The sequence below is a fragment of the Triticum urartu genome, chromosome 7A, assembly GCF_056163025.1.
Source record: "Triticum urartu cultivar PI428250 chromosome 7A, HENAU_Tu73, whole genome shotgun sequence".
Lineage (NCBI taxonomy): Eukaryota > Viridiplantae > Streptophyta > Magnoliopsida > Poales > Poaceae > Triticum > Triticum urartu.
The window spans coordinates 6,761,988-6,769,830 of record NC_141879.1 but is presented as its reverse complement, the minus strand read 5'-3'; positions in this window follow the sequence as shown (position 1 = coordinate 6,769,830).

Genomic DNA, 7,843 nt, shown 5'->3' with positions numbered 1-7,843 from the left:
ATAGTAGTAGAAGTAATAGATGACGAGACAACTTCAAGAATACACGATGATGGAGATCATGATGATGGAGATCATGGTGTCATGCCGGTGACAACGATGATCATGGAGCCCCGAAGATGGAGATCAAAAGGAGCAAAATGATATTGGCCATATCATGTCACTATTTGATTGCATGTGATGTTTATCATGTTTTACATCTTATTTGCTTAGAACGACGGTAGCTTAAATAAGATGACCCCTCACTAAAATTTCAAGAAAAGTGTTCCCCCTAACTATGCACCGTTGCGAAGGTTCATCATTTTGAAGCACCACGTGATGATCGGGTGTGATAGATTCTAACGTTCGAATACAACGGGTGTAAGCCAGATTTACACACGGAATACACTTAGGTTGACTTGACGAGCCTAGCATGTACAGACATGGCCTCGGAACACGAAAGACCGAAAGGTCAAGCATGAGTCGTATAGAAGATACGATCAACATGAAGATGTTCACCGATGTTGACTAGTCTGTCTCACGTGATGATCGGACACGGCCTAGTTGACTCGGATCATGTTTCACTTAGATGACTAGAGGGATGTCTATCTGAGTGGGAGTTCATTAAATAATTTGATTAGATGAACTCAATTATCATGAACATAGTCTAAATTGTCTTTGCAAATATGTTGTAGATAAATAGCTCACGTTGTAGCTCCCTGTTTCAATACGTTCCTAGAGAAAGATTAAGTTGAAAGATATTGTAAGCAATGATGCGGACTAGGTCCATAGTCCGAGGAGTGTCCTCACTGCTACACAGAAGACTTACGTCTTTGATGCCCCGCTCGATGTGCAAACCCCTACAACGTCGTCTGTGGATGTTGTGAACACCTGACAGACACATCCTGATGACTACTTGATAGTTTAGTGCACCATACTTTACGGCTTAGAATCGGGATTCCAATGATGTTTTGAACGCCATAGAACATATGAGATGTTCCAAGAGCTGAAATTGGGATTTTAGGCTCATGCCCGTGTTGAGAGGTGTGAGACCTCTGACAAGTTATTTTGCCAACAAGATGGATGAGAATAGCTCAGCTAATGAGCATGTGCTCAGAATGTCTGGGTGCTACAATCACTTAAATCAAGTGGGAGTTAAACTTCCAGATAAGATAGTGATTGATAGAGTTCTCTAGCCACTATCACTAAGCTACTAGATCTTCGTGATGAACTATGACATGCAAGGGATGGAGTTGATCCCGGAGCTGTTCGCGGTGCTTAAGACCGCAAAAGGTAGAAATCAAGAAGGAGCATCAAGTGTTGATGGTTTAACAAGACCACTGGTTTCAAGAAGGGCAAGGGCTAGAAGGGAAACTTCATATGGATGGCAACCCAGTTGCCGCTCAAGTGAAGGAACCCAAGGTTGAACCCAAAACCCGAGACTAAGTGCTTCTATTGTAAGGGGAACGGTCACTGGTAGCGGAATTACCCCAAATGCATGGTAGATAAGAAGGCTGGCAACTTCAAAGTATATACGTGTTATTAATGTGTACCTCACTAGTACTCCTGGTAGCACCTGGGTATTGGATACCGATTCAGTTACTATTATTGGTGACTTGAAGCAAAAGCTACGGACTAAACGGAGACTAGCTAAGGGCGAGGTGACGATGTGTGTTGGAAGTGTTTCCAAAGTTGATGAGATCACCATCGCATGCTCCATCTGCCTTCGGGATTAGTATTGAACCTAGATAAATGTTATCAGGTGTCTACGTTGAGCATGAATATGATTAGATCATGTTCATTGCAATACGGTCATTCATTTAAGTTAGAGAATAATGGTTATTCTGTTTACATGAATGATACCTTTCATGGTCATGCACCCTATGTGAATGGTTCATTGAATCTCGGTCGTGGTGATACACATGTTCACGCCAAAAGATGTAGAGTTAATAATGATAGTACCACTTTCTTGTGGCACTGCCGCTTAGGTCATATTGGCGTAAGATGCATGAAGAAACTCCATATCGATGGATGTTTGGAGTCACTTGATTTTGAATCGCTTGACACATGCGAGCCATGCCTCATGAGCAGGATGACTAAGACCCCGTTTTCAGGTACAATGAAACGGGCAAGTGACTTGTTGGAAATCATACATGCAGATGTGTGTGATCCAATGAGAATTGGAGCGTGCGGTGGATATCGCTATTTTCTCATCTTCACTGACGATTTGAGTAGATATAGGTATATTTACTTAATGAAGCACAAGTCTGAAACGTTTGAAAAGTTCAAGCGATTTCAGAGTGAAGTTAAGAATCATCATAACAATAAGATCATGTTCCTACGATCTGATCAAAAGGGGATTTTCTGAGTTATGAGTTTGGCAATCACTTAAGACATTGTGGAATTGTTTCACAGTTGAAGCCACCTGGAACACCACAAGGTAATGGTGTGTCCGGACGTCGTAATCGAACCCTATGAGATATGGTGCGATCTATGATGTCTCTTACCAATCTACCGTTTTCGTTTTGAGGTTATGTGTTAGAGACAGCTGCATTCACTTTAGATAGGACACCATCTAAGTCTGTTGAGACGACGTCGTATATGAACATTGGTTTGGCAAGAAACCAAAGTTGTCATTTCTTAATGTTTGGGGCTGCAATGCTTAAGGCTTCAGCCAGAGAAGCTCGAACCCAATGCGGACAAACACATCTTCATAGGATACCCAAAGGTGACAGTTGGGTATACTTTCTATCTCAGATCCGAGGGCAAATTGTTTGTCGCTAAGAACGGGTCCTTTCTCGAGAAGGAGTTCTCTCGAAAGAATTGAGTGGGAGGAAGATAGAACTTGATGAGGTTGTCGAACCTTTACTTCAACCAGAGAGTGATGCAACACAGAAAGATGTTTTCTGTGGCGCCTACGTCTGTTGAAGAGGAAGTAAATGATAGTGATCATGAAGCTTCGGATCAAGTTACTATCGAACCTCGTAGGTCGACAAGGATATGTACTACTCCTGAGTGGTACGGTAATCATGTCTTAGATATCATGTTGTTAGACAACAATGAACCTACGAGCTATGGAGAAGCGATGGTGGGCCCTTATTCTGACAAATGGTTAGAAGCCATGAAATCCAAGATAGGATCCATGTATCAGAACAAAGTATGGACTTTGGTGGACTTGCCCGTTGATCGGCAAGCCATTGAGATAAATGGATCTTTAAGAAGAAGACGGACATGGGCGGTAATGTTACCGTCTATGAAGCTCGACTTGTGGGAAAGAAACTTTTCACAAGTTCAAGGAGTTGACTACGATGAGAATTTCTCACCCGTAGCGATGCTTAAGTCCGTCGGAATCATGTTAGCATTAGCTGTATTTTTCGATTATGAAATCTTACAGATGGATGTCAAAACAAGTTTTATTACCAGTTTTCGTAAGAAAAGTTGTATGTGATACAATAAAAGGTTTTGACGATCCTAAGGATGCTAAAAGGTATGCTAGCTCCAGCAATCCTTCTATGGACTAGAGCAGGCATCTCGGAATCGGAATATATGTTTTGATGGAGTGATCAAAGCTTTTAGGTTTATACAATGTTTGCTAGAAACTTGTATTTACAAGAAAGTGAGTGGGAGCACTACAACATTTCTGATAAGTATATGTGGATGACATATTGTTGATCCGAAATAATGTAGAATTTCTGGAAAGCATAAATGGTTGTTTGAAGAGTATTTTTTCAAAGGAAGACCTGGATAAAGCTGCTTACATACTGGGCATCAAGATCTATAGAGATAGATCAAGACGCCTGATGATACTTTCAAAGAACGCACACCTTGACATGTTTTTGAAGGAGTTCAAAATAGATCAGTCAAAGAAGGGGTTCTTACCTGAGTTGTAAGGTGTGAAGTTGAGTAAGACTCAAAGCTTGACCACGGCAGAAGAAAGAGGAAGGATGAAGGTCGTCCCCTATGCTCTTGTCATAGGCTCTATACGGTATGCCATGCTGAGTACCGCACCTGATGTGTGCCTTGCCACATGTCTGGCAAGAGGGTACAAAGGTGATCTAGGACTGGATCACCAGATAGCGGTCAAAATTGTCCTTAGAGCAATAAGGAAATGTTTCTCGGTTATGGAGGTGATAGAGAGTTCGACGTAAAGAGTTACGTCGATGCAAGCTTAACACCTATCCGGATAGCTCTGAGTAGAGATACCTGATACGTATAATGGAGCAACAATTTGGAATAGCTCCAATTGGAACGTGGTAGCAGCATCTATGATATGACATAAAGTTTTGCGAAGTACATAGGGATCTGAATATGGAAAGACCCGTTGACTACAACCTCTCTCACAAGCATAACATGATCAAACCCAAAACTCTTTGAGTGATGTGAACTAGATCATTGAGTCTGGTAGACTCTTGGATGTTGGTCACATGGCGATGTGACCTGTGAGTGTTAATCACATGGCGATGTGAACTAGATTATTGACTCTAGTGCAAGTGGGAGACTGTTGGAAATATGCCCTAGAGGCAATAATAAATTAGTTATTATTATTATATTTCATTGTTCATGATAATCGTTTATTATCCATGCTAGAATTGTATTGATAGGAAACTCAGATACATGTGTGGATACATAGACAACACCATGTCCCTAGTAAGCCTCTAGTTGACTAGCTCATTGATCAATAGATGGTTATGTTTCCTAACCATGGACATTGGATGTCGTTGATAACGGGATCACATCATTAGGAGAATGATGTGATGGACAAGACCCAATCCTAAGCCTAGCACAAAGATCGTGTAGTTCGTTTGCTAAAGCTTTTCTAATGTCAAGTATCATTTCCTTAGACCATGAGATTGTGCAACTCCCGGATACCGTAGGAGTGCTTTGGGTGTGCCAAACGTCACAACGTAACTGGGTGGCTATAAAGGTACACTACAGGTATCTCCGAAAGTGTTTGTTGGGTTGGCACGAATCGAGACTGGGATTTGTCACTCCGTGTAAACGGAGAGGTATCTCTGGGCCCACTCGGTAGGACATCATCATAATGTGCACAATGTGACCAAGGAGTTGATCACGGGATGATGTGTTACGGAACGAGTAAAGAGACTTGCCGGTAACGAGATTGAACAAGGTATCGGGATACCGACGATCGAATCTCGGGCAAGTACAATACCGCTAGAAAAAGGGAATTGAATACGGGATTGATTAAATCCTTGACATCGTGGTTCATCCGATGAGATCATCGTGGAGCATGTGGGAGCCAACATGGGTATCCAGATCCCGCTGTTGGTTATTGACCGGAGAGTTGTCTCGGCCATGTCTGCATGACTCCCGAACCCGTAGGGTCTACACACTTAAGGTTCGATGACGCTAGGGTTATAGGGAAAGTATGTACGAGGTTACCGAATGTTGTTCGGAGTCCCGGATGAGATCCCGGACGTCACGAGGAGTTCCGGAATGGTCCGGAGGTAAAGATTAATATATAGGAAGTATGGTTTTGGCCACCGGAAGTGTTCCGGGCATCACCGGTAGTGTACCGGGACCATCGGAGGGGTCCGGGGGTCCACCAGGTGGGGCCACCAGCCCCGGAGGCCTACATGGGCCAATAGTGGGAAGGGACCAGCCCCTAGGTGGGCTGGGGCGCCTCCCACCAAGACCCAAGGCGCCTCCAAGAGGGGAAGGGGGCAAACCCTAGGGCAGATGGGCCCTAAGGCCCACCTCAGGTGCGCCTCCCCCTCTCCCCCTTGTGGCCGCCACCCTAGATGGGATCTAGGGCCGCCGCCACCCCTAGGGAGGAAACCCTAGGTGGGGGCGCAGCCCTCCCTCTCCCCCTATATATAGTGGAGGAAAAGGGGCAGCCCAACACATGAAGTTCCTCCCCTGTTGGCGCAGCCCTACCCCTCTCCCTCCTCGTCTCTCGTAGTGCTTGGCGAAGCCCTGCTGGAGTCCTGCGCTCCTCCACCACCACCACGCCGTCGTGCTGCTGCTGGATGGAGTCTTCCCCAACCTCTCCTTCTCCCCTTGCTGGATCAAGGCGTAGGAGACGTCACCGGGCTGTACGTGTGCTGAACGCGGAGGTGCCGTCCGTTCAGCACTAGGATCATCGGTGATTTCGATCACGACGAGTACGACTCCATCAACCCCGTTCACTTGAATGCTTCTGCTTAGCGATCTACAAGGGTATGTAGATACTCTCTCCTTCCCCTCGTTTCTAGATTACTCCATAGATTGATCTTGGTGATGCGTAGAAAATTTTAAACTTCTACTACGATCCCCAACAGCTTGATACGTCTCCAACGTATCTATAATTTTTTATCGTTCCATGCTACTATATTATCAACTTTGAATGTTTTATATGCATTGATATACTATTCTATATTATTTTTGGGACTAACCTATTGACCTAAAGCCCAGTGCCAGTTTCTGTTTTTTCCTTGTTTTTGACCTTTTTCAGATAGGAATATCAAACGGAGTCCAAACGGAATAAAACTTTCGTGATGATTTTTTTTGACCAAAAGAGACCCCCGAAGCTTTGGAAGAAGGTCAGAAGAGCCACGAGGGAGTCACGAGCCCGCGAGGCGCGTCCTCTCCCCACCCCCCCCCCCCACCCCCGGCGCGCCTAGAAGGCTCGTGACCTCCTCCTGGGCCCAACTGACGTAATTCCACCGCCATAAATTCATACAAATACAGAAACCCCCCAAAAGAAACCTAGATCGGGAGTTCCGCCGCCACAAGCCTCTGTAGCCACCAAAACCAATCGGGAGCCCGTTCCGGCACCCTGCCGGAGGGGGGACCCATCTCCGGTTGCCTTCTTCATCATCCTGGCGATCTCCATGACGAGGAGGGAGTAGTTCACCCTCGGGGCTGAGGGTATGTACCAGTAGCTATGTGTTTGATCTCTCTCTCTCTATCTCTATCTCTATCTATCTCTCTCTCGTGTTCTTGAGATGTCTTGATCTTGATGTATCGCGGGCTTTGCTACTATAGTTGGATCTTATGATGTTCTTCCCCCTCTCCTTTCTTGTAATGAATTGAGTTTTCCCTTTGAAGTTATCTTCTCGGATTAGGTCTTTAAGGAATTGAGAACACTTGATGTATATCTTGCACGTGTCTATCTGTGGTGACAATGGGATATTCATGTGAGTACTTGATGTATGTTTTGGTGATCAACTTGCGGGTTTCGTGACCTCGGGAACCTATGCATAGGGGTTGGCACACGTTTTATACTTTACTCTTCGGTAGAAACTTTGGGGCAATCTTTGAAGTTCTATGTGTTGGATTGAATAGATGATTATGAGATTGTGTGATGCATATCGTATAATCAAGCCCACGGATACTTGTGGTGACAATGGTGTATCTAGGTGACATTAGGGTTTTGGTTGATGTGTGTCTTAAGGTGTTATTCTAGTACGAACTCTAGGATAGATCAAACGGAAAGAATAGCTTCATGTTATTTTACTACGGACTCTTGAATAGATCGATCAGAAAGAATAATTTTGAGGTGGTTCGTACCCTACAATAATCTCTTCATTTTTTCTCCGCTATTAGTGACTTTGGAGTGACTCTTTGTTGCACTTTAAGGGATTGTTATATGATCCAATTATGTTATCATTATTGAGAGAAGTTCCACTAGTGAAAGTATGAACCCTAGGCCTTGTTTCTACGCATTGCAATACCGTTCTTACTCACTTTATTATTATTTACCTTGCTGTTTTTATAATTTTAGATTACAAAAACCTATATTTACTATCCATATTGCACTTGTATCACCATCTCTTCGCCGAACTAGTGCACCTATACAATTTACCATTGTATTGGGTGTGTTGGGGACACAAGAGACTCTTTGTTATTTGGTTGCAGGGTTGCTTGA